We start from the raw sequence: 13,910 nt of genomic DNA on the forward strand, positions 1-13,910 counted from the left end.
TTCTGACGCATAAAAAAAAGGTCAACAACTCACTCACTGTGTATTTAGAGTTAACCTTCCATTACAAATCTCTTAAGTACAGCGTAGAATGTTGATAAAGCATGATAATGTGGAAAATGTATCTGTAATCTCTATCTACAATTTAGTCTCTACGAGGTGACATCACAATGAGATCTCGCACCACCTCAAAATCTTCCTAGGGCAGCTTCTGGTTCGACCCGTGGAAAAAGTTCTCTTTCCAATTCGGCTCGGGGGCAAAAATTGTTGGCCACCCCTTATCTAGGGCACTCGGCTTCTCACACTAGCCGCAATAGCCGAAAATATAAAAAATTACAGTGGTATCTCGTACTTCGAACGAAAATTTTCCTCTAAGGTCGAACTGTGCGCGCAATGAAAAAAAAAAAAAAAATCCGCTTGAAGTTTAAACGTAATCTGTTACATATCTAAGTCAAATCTCCCTCGCTCTTTTGGTATGCTTGTATGTTTCGAATGTTTTTGCTACTTATTTTTGGTTTTTTCCGCGTTGGCTATATATACTATATTGTGGGTATTTGTCGATTTTTAACAATTTCTTCCTGCAATTTTTATGTATTGACAGCTTTTTGGTGCCCCGTACGCGTTTTGTATCCTTTAGTTTAAAATTTACGTAATGGACTTTTTAAATCCACAGTTAGCATGTTCAAAGTTTAGGAATATCTTTGAACAGTTAAAAAAAAAAAAAAATTGTAATGTATTTATTTTTACACATTATGTATGTACACATTATGATTTATTTTTGTTTTGCTTTTCGTTTGAATAGATTCAAGTTGTAAAGTAAACAGTTTAAAGTAAGATTCTAAATAAAGAATAAGATTCACATTATATGTTAAATTTCACAACTGTTGTAATTAAATGACACATCTATGTTAAGTTATAAGTAATTTTTATTTTATTAAATAATATTTACGTATTTTATATATCGATTTCGTGTTTTAATTTATTATGACATTTAATTGTGTTATTTTAGTTTTCCGGCTCTGTTTTATATTATATACAGTCGGCCCCCATATAACACGGGTTCATATAGTTCGGAATCCTATATGACGGCGAAAAAATTGCGACAGTATTCGTACAAACACGCTAAAAAAACTCGTATAAAACTCATAAAACGTCACCGCCGACCCGTGTCGCGACAGGATTGGTCGAATCTAGACCAATAGCGGATATTGTACAGTACAAACCGTTGAGTTTAAACGAGCAGCGGACCTACTAATAACCATTTATTATTTAACGTCCATAAAAATTATATTTATATTAATGATGTCTCCAAAGTTCAGCGTATTTTTCGCAAAAAAAATAATTTATGTATATATAGATATGCTTTAAATGCTGCCACTCAACTACACTCTACCATTCTTCGGGGAAAAGGTCGCGACCATCTCCGACCTTTCGTACCTTGGATATACCATCACGCCTCGTCTCGCCACACAGAAACTCTATTGGCTAGACTTCGAACCGATACGGCCCCCTTGAACAATTTTCTCTATTCTCGACGCCAATGTGCCCCTACTGTGGCTCGCCAGAAACTTCCACTATTGGCTAGTCTGTCCGCAATACACAGGGGCCCGCCAAGAGGTAGGCCGTCTCTTAACCTTAGATGTTACGATCGTCCGAACCTTAACTCCGATATACTGGCCTCATACCGACCTTCCTCCTCGCCAACATATGGAAATCTTGAAGCGTTTTGTTCACCGCACCAACCGCTTTACCTAATTTCTAAGCGGAGTGATTCGGAGAAAAAGCCAACAGGCTAAAGTCTCCATATTAATATGATAAGATAAGAAAGAAAGAAAGAATGCTGCCACTCGCATGCGACTCATATTGATCAACGCGAGTGTGGTCATGTGCGAACGGGCTAGAGTGGTAGAGAGTATGCCGTGCGAGTCGAAGTTTGTTCGGCGGCTCTATCTCATAAATTTATGTTATAAGGCTGCGGTGAAATGAGGTGAGGTAAAATTGGAGTTTATGTTCGAAGAGCCGCAAACGTCTATGCAAAGAGCCGCATGCGGTTCGCGAGCCGCTAATTCCGACCCCTGCCCTAGACCATCACTGACTAATTGCCCTTGGAAGTCGGCTTTTTACAGAAACACAGCTTCCTTATCATCAAATGTCACGGCATGCCACTGCTACATATGCAGTATCATTATATAGTTAGGTCACTGGAAATTACAAACAATAATTCAATAACTGTATCAACGTTATCAAGTTTCATTAAAATATTAAAATCTCCGATTATACACGGGAGGGTTGCAAAAGTAAGTACAGTATACAGTTGAGAATCTGAGAAATACAAATGTTTTTCTTTTGTTTTCTTACATAAATGTAAAATTACGAAAAAATTATATTTTTCTTTCCCTTCTGACTTTTGGATAATATAAAACTTCAATTTTACGTCGGTGAAACAAAACGAAGATTAAGGATCAGACTGTCAGAACATTTGGCTGCCGTAAGGTTGAAAATGAGTAATTCTCCTGTCTTCCAACATTGTAATAGTAATAATTGTCAGATAAATATTAATAAATTAAAAATAATTTTTAGGGAAAAAATAATGTAAAGCGAAAGGTAAAAGAACACTTCGCTATAATTATGCAAAACAATAATGTTAATTTAAATACCGGAATGTTAACAGCGGAATGCTGGGAATTTTTTGTTAACCATATAAGTGGCTCTTCAATGAGTTGACTGTTAGAACGTAGATTTTGTACTGTAAGCCCCACTGAAGAGGCCGTAGGCGAAATGCATTTGGGAAGCTTGTTAGTAATAATGTAAATAAAAGTTTTTTCTCTGCAGATTAATTTCTTTTTTATATCTTTTTAAAATCTTTTCTTAAAAATTTTACATTTATGTAAGAAAACAAAAGAAGAAATTTTCTGACTCCATTGAATTTTTATAACCTTTTTTTTGGGACAAATGTTTTTGTTCATTATTATTTTTATTATATTTTTAGTTCGTATTCCTTATTTATTTGTGATTTAATTTGTACATACAAATGTTTTTTCTTCCTATTTTCTCCCTGCATGTTTTTTCCATAACAACTCTATACGTACTTTTGCACCCCCGTATATAATTTCATTATACTGTATTTCTATTACTAGTTACAAACTACAGTACTATGTATCCGACAAAATATAGAAAACCGATTTGAAACATGTTGGTCGTTTATATAAAGCAGACAATAACTTTATTGTGTAATACAGTAAATAAAAATATTATATTTGAAAATGAAAATTTCTCAATAATAAGGTAATTGGGGCAGTTTTGATAACCAACTTTAACATTTCAAGTTAAAAAAATTTCTAAAAAAACAAGAAATTAAGTGTTTATTCACATAAATTTTATACTTCTCGTCTATTATACTACAATGGTTGTAAATGTGTGATAGTTCAAACTTTAAAAAATAAGTTATATTTTGTGTTGTATCCTTAAGTAGAACAATAATTGTATCACTTAATACGACTATCCTTTTATCTTGCACTCTGTCTTAATTATATCCTCATATTCAATATCTTAATTTAGGTAAGACACGAAAAAATTTAAAACACGTTTTCATTTAGGATACTAATTTTGGATACCACGTAATTCTACAAAAAGAACTTTTTCTCTCTTTGATCTTTTAAATAAAGATCACTACGTCATCACGTTGAGTACGAATTTTTCCACTATTCAGTTTCAAATCTCCAATGTCCTTTTTAAAATTTTTATTTTCATTATCTCTATCAACTTAAACCCAAAAGTTTGACCCTATACCCAGTTATCAAAATCGAGCATTTCCGTAAAACAGATCTACCTACCTTTCACGTCAAGGCTAGGCTAATTTTAAAAACAGGCCAATAAAAAATGTGAAATTTTAGCGTGACATCGTTTATGCACGATTCCTTACGTGACTTATAAGCAGTAAATGTTATAACCAAGACAATAATTGTGACGATTTCCTTTCCCACTATGACATACCATTAGTAACAATATTTTTCGACTAACTTAATTTTCTTATCAGTTTTTAGACGTTCTTCCCCATTAATGCTTATATCTTTCATTTCATTCGAATAATGCTATGATTATTATTGTTTTTCAAGTTTTAGTTTTAACTACAAACGAAACGAACTTGTAACGTGCTCCGTCTTTCGCTTGTCGTATCATTTTCAATCGCGTGACTTAAAAAAAGTTTGTCGTTGTAAAAATACATTTGCAACCGAAACTATCTGATATATTTACTTTTCATTCTTTCCGCACTGTGGGGATTAAGAGGACTTTTTCTCTAGCCCAACATGGGTTCAGATAGACCCACATTAGGGCAGCTGCGTATTGAGGATTAGAGCCGACATATCTGGGCAACAACCGAAAAATTTGAGGTTTTTCGACCACCCGATTCGGTCTCATGTTTCCAAAAATTATATTCATTTACGTATGTCTCCACCAAAAGTTTACGGAGCTCGAGATACCGTGAAGACGGTTCGAAAACAATTTTAATTATCAGGTAGCTGAAGGCAGTTAAGGACTCCGTTATTCACGGCGATGGTCGCCCACCCTATCGTAAGTAATTTTCCGCAGGGTGTCTCTTCCGTAGAAAAAACCCGCCGGACTTTAAAATAATTCTACCCGAAATACGCCCAATTTATTTTTAAACGCCAAAAAAAATAGGGGAAGGAAAGATAATTTGGTGGAAAATTATTTCCGGATGAATTTAGACGTCGGCGGAAATTTTTACGTTTTTAATAGAAATTTCGTTTGACATCGCGTCGCCGGCCGTTCCACCATTTTCGGGAACCTCGTCGTGTGTACGTCGAGTGCGTCAATGCGGTTTATTTACCATACGATTTGTTATCGATAATGCTGCCGGAAATTTAATATCGCTTTTATAAATCGATCAGGGGACGAATGCTTGGCGTGGAGACCCCGACCGTTAATTTTGTAATTTTTCGTTTTTCGATATCGCAACTTAAAGGTAAGATCGGCGCTGTCTTTGCTTCTCATGCTAAGCCTAATGCCTATTGTGATATTTGCTAACAAAAACCAGAAACAATTTCGGAAAGAAACGGAATCGCCGATAAAAGTGGCAGTCGGACGTGTGGTCGGATACGTACGCTGTTTACCGTCAACCCCGCGGAAGGGGCCGTCTCCTTCGGCCGAAAATTGCCTTTTTCCCGGGTTAGTTCGAGTGAGAACGAGTACGAACGCCTTAATCCGGTTACGCATTTACTAATAGCTTAATTATTAACGTCGATCGTAGTCCTCCCGAGACCCCGACTTTTCTCGCTCGGTCGACCGGATTCTCTTCTCTTCACCATTCCCGTAGTTGCCAGGTTTAATTCTCTGACCGATCGAAACTAATAGACTGTGGCAATCGGATAAATCCAGATTAATGATAGAATTAATATGGCGTAGAAGATTCTCCGATTACGGTACATGTTCCCTATTACGTTCGTGTCGTAAAATTAAAGACTAATCGAAATCTCGTATTCTCTGCCCACCATTAAGGAAATTTCTGCGTTTTTGTAACTTGAGCGAAAATTACTTAAAGAACGGTGAAAGACGTAATCCGATTCGTCGCTGTTATAAATTAGTCTTAAAAGTCTCAGGCGAATAAAATCACTAGGTTTAAAGCCATCGCACGATGTACAGTACGTATACCGGACGTAATTAACAATTTATCGTGCGTTCGTACAACGTATGCCGATTAAAAATTACGGATGCTATTTTTGACGCGATGGACCAGTCGTAAATATCAAGATTGCGTTATTGGAGGGTAAGACTCATTTATCTACCAAACACTGTCTCTTGGGACTCTGAGATTACACTGGGATGATTTAGGGCCCGTCCCTTTGTCGGTATCATCATCAGGATATGGCACGTGACTGGGTGGGCTGCTGACCGGAGGGAGGGTTGGAAATGGGCTATTTCGTCGATGTCGGATTTGGGACATGTTGGATCTATTCTAGAGTTGCTGATTTTTCTCCTCTGTTCGGAGGGTGGAATCTGGATAGAGGACCATAGGCTTTTGCTTTTGGTTCTTTTTCTTGTTGTGTTGGGATTCCAAATTCTGTATTGATGCACTTGTAACAGATTTTGATTTGACATAGTAAAATATTGTGTGCTGTGTTTCCAGTTTATTTGTTAAATTTGTAGTTTTGAATTGTATTTTTACCATATGTCTATAGATGTTATTACAATTATGACAAAATCAGTGTTGTTTATAAGTAGCTATGACTATTTTTGTGTTTAATAGTTTTACATTTCTGCATGTTTACTTTCTTCTTTTGGCAGTTATTCTTGTTATTTATTTGTTAAATATAGAGATGGTGTGAGTTTTATTGCACTGTCTTGAGAAAATAAAATTTTTGCATAAAATACAATGATTAATTCTGAAATTTTTCAATGTTTTTCAATATTAAAATATCTTATTGGTTATTAAAAGCAATATTCATGCATAAAGACTCTTATGTCAACATTACTAAAAGAAAATTATAAATCATTATCAGAGTTCTAATAGCTGGGATAATTTGTATATTTTGCATTAATCAGACTAAATTGATTGAACTCTGTATCAGTCTTGTATCATTCTCAACATTAAGTCTATTTCTGTAATTATTTAAACACTAAAAGTAAAAATACTTATTCATGTAAATAAGTATCCAAAAATGGCATCAAATACTCTCATGTCAGACAGTTCTGTTTTTTTTTTTTTGTCCAAATGCTGAAATTAGTGGTGTTAAATGCTGATTTCAGCATCAAGTCATATAATAGTTCAATGTACCTGCATACACTCTTGATGTTTGTGGATGTCGGTGTTTAGGCATTTAATCATTTGTGACAGAAATTTATGCTCCAAAATTTCAACTTTTGTGAAAGGTTTTGATCTTTTGGGAAATTGGAGATTATGTACCACTTTAAACTGGAGTTGGCACTTGGAAGAACTAATGGGTTGTTCGGAAAGTAAGTTCGTTTTTTTCCCGAGGAAAAAAAAACAATATTTTTATAATAAATAAATATTTTATTGAATTATATATCACTCATTTTGGTCAAATACCTGTTGTCATTGTTTCTGGTAGTAGCATGATTTCACATTCATAAAAGTTTTGATCGTTGCTTACAAAAAACCGATTCAAGTGATTTTTGACATTGTCATTTCAAGTAAATGTCTTACAGTTAAAAAAAATTTGTATAGATCGGAAAAGTAATAATCAGAGTGTGCTCCATCTGGGGAATATGGTTGGTGTGATAGCACCTCCCATCTAAATTATAACAGTTTCTGATGAGTTACCAAACTTGTGTGAAATTTTACATTATCGTGGTAAAACACTACACCTGTTTTGTTGATCAATTCTGGCCACCTTTTTCTGTTTGATGATATTACTCAATTTGTTTACTCAATGGCAGTACACTTTTGAATCAATTGTTAAATTGTCTGGTAAAAGCTCCAAAAAAAAATTTCCAAAAAAATCCCACAAAAGAGAGCATCTCTCTTTAAGAACACATGGAATCCATATATCAAGCTTTGAAACGAAACCATTTGTTTCAAGTAATCATAAACAGTTCAATTTGACAAATTTAATCTCTTAGTGATTATTCAGCAGTTTGCTTCAATCAGTACCTTTATTTTGTTTTCATTGGCTTCAACTGGCCATCCAGAACGTGGTGCATCTTCAATATTGAAATTGCCAGAACAAAATTTTGTAAATCAGTTTTGGCGCTGTCTTTCTCTCAACACATCATCTCCATACATGTACCACAATTTTTTCTCACTTGAACAGCATTCTTATCTTTTCAGTAATAAAAGAGCAAAATATGTTGAAAATGCTGCTTTTGATGTTCCATATTTGATGGGACACAAAAAATAAACAATGCACAAAATCAAACAAAATTTTTTACAAATAAGCCTTAAAATGCTAGCTGTCAAAATATATAATGATAATACGGTTTAGAATAAAAATGGCGGAAAAAATACGAGTAATTTGTCTAGTGGTAAAAAAACGAACTTACTTTCCGAACAACCTAATAGATGTTTAAGCAGGTGCAGTGCTAAAACATCACTGCACTCACTCATTTTGTATGGTATCTATCATAACTAATCTTACTGTTTTGTTTATTTTTTCTTTTGTCTTTAACTAAAATGATTTTTGCAGCACTATAAATCATTGCATGGTATATTTATTTAATAAAACCATTCATTTTTCTGAAAATTTTTTAAAACAGCAGTAATATATAAAGTCTTAGAAGAAATTATAAATTTACCATTGAAAATGGAACTCAAAGTTTGAGAATTCGATGTTTATGAAGGATTACTTGGTTCCAATTATTCATGAACATGGAGAGGATCAGTGTATATTTGTATCTTTTTTGAATATTTTCCACAATTAATGGATTCTTATCAAGTTTATTTTTATTTTGTTGATGAAAATACTCTTGTGGCTTGGAAGACAATTAAACAAAAATACTTTTGGATGGTTGATTCACTTCTGGATTCATTTACTTATTTCCATATATATAATCATTTCCTGACTTTTGTAAATTCAGTTAACAAGGAAAGGCAACTAAATGACTGACTAACTTTTAAATTCTGATAAACTGGATTTAGATAATTTTCCTAGGTATAATTTTTCAAACAATAGTAACATACATAAATTCTTGTTTTTTTAGTTAAAAGTTTGAAGATAATTGCTAAATTTGATATGAAACAAACGTTTTCCATTTAGACAAGAGTAAACTAGATTCATTGGTTTGAGACACATTTTACAAAAGCTATAAACAGCTTCAGTCAATCTTTTATAATTGAGAAATTTACAATAATGTCAATCAGATGAATGAGAGATGATACTCTAATCAAGACTGCTATCAAAAAATTGACAGTCTGAATATAATCAAACTTGGATTTTTCATGTTAGTTTAAGAGTAGGAGGACATATATGAATAAACTCATTCAACTTTGTTACTGGAATGGCATCCTTTAACCGTTCATATTTATTTAGAAATGAAATAATTTATTTCAATAAGTCAAAATTTACAGTATAGGCATAAAGTATTTTATTATGAAATTTTTTTTTTTCAAAATCTGTTAATAGTATTTGGTTTGTGCCAAAAGATAAAAGAAAATTAAAATTTTTTTTCATTTTCTGCTAACTAGTTTTGAAGAGGTGATACTAGTATCAATGAAAGAAAAAATGGCAGCCATATAGGAAAAAGTAGTGTGTCCTACTAGATCAGCAATTACTGTTGAAAGCAGTTTTAGATGAGAATATAGATAACATACTCTCATCTATACCATACCTGATCACAAAGGTATAACATGATGGTATGCTAGGTTTAAAGAGATAGGAAGTATGTACTTTCTTAAATTAATTGATTGACCATTCTTTAGTTGATGGTTAGACTGTTGAGGCTCTACAAGAAGCACTCAGATGAAGCCCATATGTGCTGCTATAATCTTGGGATTTCTCATTCTACAGTGAAAAATTTTTACAGACTTTACTTGTATGGATATGAAATACAGATAATCTAAGTGTTGAAAACCTAATGCCTTTGTCCTTGTTATGATTCTTTTGTGACAGATTTTTCATAGATAATGACAATGATTAGCTACACCAGTGATACCCAAACTTTTTGATTGATGGGCTGAATTGACACATAAATCATAGGTATGCTTAATTGCTTTGTTTGTAACTTATTAATATTTTAATTTTGAGAGTGAGGTAATCAATCATTCTGGTTATTAATTTGGTTTGGTCCCTCAAAAATTTCCATGGTTTCCTAATGCACACATGTTACTCTCCAATGTCCTTATTTTTTCACATTCATAACATAAAATATGTTTACCTGAAGTTAATAAAAACTGTAGCTAAAATTCTGATTACAATAAGAAAGGTTTTTATAAATGTAAAGGATGAGTCAAAAGTTCCTTATAAGATCAAACTGAGCTGGGCAGGAGAAATTTTGGTATGATAGAAACATGTTCTGCCTAGGGAAAACCATCTTTGTGTTTGACAGCTGGACTGTCATCATCTTGAATTCATCTGAAAATGTTTAAATGGGAATGGGATTATGCAATAAAAGAAATGAGGCTTGAATTTCAAGAGAAATGCAATGGTGAACTTGATTTTCATCTAACTTTTATCTGTGAAAAGTTATAAAAATGAATATAACCATATTCTCCTTTTTTATGTGTGTTAAACCACACTGGGATGCCTCTAACATGGGAAGAATGATTCCAAATCATTCTGATGCTTGGCAAAAGGAATTCACATGATATTGCAAATGGTTTTAATCAATAATATCTCTGTAGATAACTATTCCAAGTAATAGTTTACATGGAAAAGTATTACTTGTTTTCCATGTAATAGTTGCACAATTACTGCATAAGTTCTGAGAGACTGATTAGTTGAAGATAAGTCACAATGTGCATTATATGAACTTTTCTTCCCAGACATCAAAGTGATCTGCTCCTCAACATTAGAGGCTAATTTGGATTAATTGGGAGAAAGCTTAGTCTGAATTAGCAATGTTTTCACTCAAGCGTGTATTGCATCCCAGCATTATTTAATTCACATGGAAAAAGAGAATATGGTTATATTAATTTTTTTAGCTTTTAACAGATTAAAGTTAGGTAGAAAACAAGTCACTATTGCATTTCTTTTGAAATTCAAGCCTCATTTCTTTTATTGCAGGATTGCATTTAAACATTTTGATGTGAATTTAAAATGGTGATAGTCCAGCTGAAACATACACAAAGATGGTTTTCCCTAAGTATAACATGTTTTTATCATATTGTTGCAGGAACAAACTGCAACCAGTCGTTAGGAACACAAAGGTATTTATTAACTCAGACGATGTACAACTCCTGCAGCTTGCAGTACGAGAACAAGAACCACTGTCAGCCTGAGAGCTTGCTGTTATATATTATAGAGACATGGTAGAAACATAGTAATTTGTTAGTATTTACATATGTTCTCAGACCAGGAGAACGTACCCACAAAAAAAAATGCCTGCATCAATGAGGTTCGAACCGGACACCTTTGCACGATAGGCAAAGCTGCTAACCTCTACCCCATGAACAACATGGTGGGAAGAGCGAGCTGCGGCAATATCAAAATTTCTTTTACCCAACTCAATTTGATTTGATAAGAGTATTAAGTGACGTTTGACTCACCCTGTATTTTAACTTACATGTTACCACTTCAAATTCTAACTGGATTACTTCGTTCATAAAATCTCACTAATCTTGAAAATTAGTCTAGCAGTTATCAAAATTATCACTTTCTAAAGTTTTAGATCTACTCCATAGGTCTTTATGACAGCAGATTTAAAAATTATTCAGTTTGAAAATAAATTTTTATGTTTGAAGATTTAACAAACATTTATTCAAATTCCCTGATGAAGATTCACTTGCACTTACAGCATCTGGGTTCCCAAACAACAACGGAGCATCATGGTTTGTTTACTTTATGGTGGTTGGGAACATATTTAGTTAATTATTAAATCACTTTTGCAAGTAAAGCTTTTGAATAACTTTTCCATTAATTTTTGATTTTTACCACAACATCTGTTAATACAAACTGAAATATTGTATGCAATGAATGTTGCATATGTTATCAGTTGTATCATTAAAACATAGGGCTTGCCAACCAATTAACCAGTGTGAATAATGTTTAAGTGACCGAATATTTACCCCTTCTGAGCACTTCTTCAGGTCTCTTCTTAATTCAAAACAGGCTGGTTGGTGAGTTGTACGTTTTATATACATCCTGGTGTTGTGCAGTTAAATAGTTGTATCATTTTAATTGCATTGACTTTTAGTTATTAATTTGCAATTTAAAGTACTATGGCATTTACTTTTGTAATGTAGGCATGAAGTCAGTCAAAACAAAATATTAATACATTAAAGTAACTGAATTCATACCTTTAATGTATAAAATAATATGAATTTCGTAAAAAAAACTGTTATGAATTTTTAAGGACTTGGATCTAGAAGATTTTAAATTGCTTGGATTTAAATTCTTTTTTTTTTTTTACCTCCCGGAGATGTTTTAACTCTAGGGCCATGTTTATCTCAGTTGAAAAACACTAGTTAACACAGTTTTGATGAATTTTATATAAGCAAAACAGTTCAGTCTTCAACAAAACAAGGCAGGAATAAAAATATAAACATTTCAACCTTGAATTAACCTAGTAGATAGGTGAAAATTTTGTTACGAATGTTTTCAGTCTACTTCTAAGATTGCTTCAGGTTAAATATTCAGAAAGGGAATGCTTCGGGCTATAACATTCATTCCAGAATGGAATGATTAGAAGAGTCAAGGTTAAATTTGAATTTAAACCTTTCAAAAATAACCAATGGGGGATGTATTTCATTTTGGAATGTTGTAACTCAAAGCATTTCCTTTCTGAATATTTAACTAGAAGCAGGTCTTAGAAGTAGACTGAAAACATTTGTAACAGAATTTTCACCTATCTGCTAGATTAATTCAAGATTGAAATGTTTATAATTTTATATATAAGACATTATGCAAAGCATTTTTAAGATTGGACTAATTTCAGTAAAATGTTTTAGACTAGATCACTCATTCAGCAAGTGTAGAATCAGAAGAACAAGTATAAAACTTGTAAAAGTTTCATTTCTAAAAGCTGATTGATAAATGTTTGTGGAATCCTTCCACAGTTAGTCAAGTACTTTGAACTCTGGAGTCTACATACAAGTAATAGGATATGAATATAATGTTAGACTAAATTTAGAATTTTTGATTATGAAATTTCTAACAACTTTGGTTGTAAAATATTGATTCTTAGTAAGTTTCTTGGAATAGCATAAGATTTTGATGAAAATATTTTCAAAATTGTTCTTGTAAAATCAAGAAATAAGATTGAAATTTGCATTTGGTTTTGTCACTATCAAGAATAAATATCACCTGATATTGCTGATATGTTATACAGTACAGAGCAAATATCTGTCTTCCAGAAATCTAGAATTACCAGAAAACTGGCTAGTTTTGAATTTGGTGGGCTGTAGTTTGCCATGTGGCTATTTTGTTTTGGTTTCTGTGGGGTACACATTACACAAGGCCTGTTGCAGTGTAATTCTTAGCTTATAGTATATTTAAAACAGTTTTGTTCTCTACTGTTTTTATTTAATTTTCATTTTAGGATATATAAATTAGACTGTGTATGTAGTATTCTGTATTTTAAGAGTTTAATAATGATCAAACAACAATGCTTAAGTGTATTAATTCAGCATTTCCTTGATAAAGTGGAGCCCTTAAGCAAGGAAGTTTTTTCTTGCAGAATCCTCATTATTCATTGACATCTTTTGTTATAAAAATGTATAATTGACAGAGAAAGAACAAGGCTACCACATTCTAATGTTTTATTTTTTATTATTATTTCATTGAATTATTAAATTAATAAACAATTATACTTGTATATATTTTAATGAATAGTTAAAAAAACAATTACACATTTTATTTTTATTACTAGCTGCAAGATCCCGCTTCGCTAGGTTTTTATTTGTATGTAATAGTATATATATATAAAAGACTGTTTTTCTAAGTAATCTAGAATCTAGCTGCAAGGACCCTCTTCGCTGGGCAAAAAGTAACGATTAAGATAATTATATTATAGCTAATCTTACCTGTTTTCACAGAATGCAAGAATTAGGTCCCCCGTTTCCAGACTAATTAGAGAATTTTTACGTTTAGTCAAACGAACAATTTTCAACGTTTCTGGAACGTTTTCAATCGTTCTATAATCGAACCAATTCGAATTTTATGTTCGAATTTAATTTGAACAAATTCGAAAAAATCTAACAAAACATTTGAAATAGAAAGCCACTTTCAACCACTTTCAGCCTCATATCTCCCGCACCCTTATAGCTATCGAGACGCAACCAC

The 13,910-nt window shown here is 32.7% G+C and overlaps 1 protein-coding gene across 1 annotated transcript in view; it reads left to right on the top strand.

Annotated features, from left to right (window-relative positions):
* Positions 1-4,769: 4,769 nt before the first annotated feature.
* LOC111622025 (zinc finger MYND domain-containing protein 11-like) overlaps positions 4,770-13,910 on the top strand; it is a 170,845-nt gene continuing 161,704 nt past the window's right edge. The window contains exon 1 of the mRNA XM_023364322.1: positions 4,770-4,981. The gene's annotated coding sequence lies outside the window, so the exon portion shown is untranslated. The remainder of the gene's footprint in view (positions 4,982-13,910) is intronic.

This window comes from Centruroides sculpturatus, unplaced genomic scaffold (genome assembly GCF_000671375.1).
Source record: "Centruroides sculpturatus isolate CEXI.00-Female unplaced genomic scaffold, Cexi_2.0 scaffold225, whole genome shotgun sequence".
NCBI lineage: Eukaryota > Metazoa > Arthropoda > Arachnida > Scorpiones > Buthidae > Centruroides > Centruroides sculpturatus.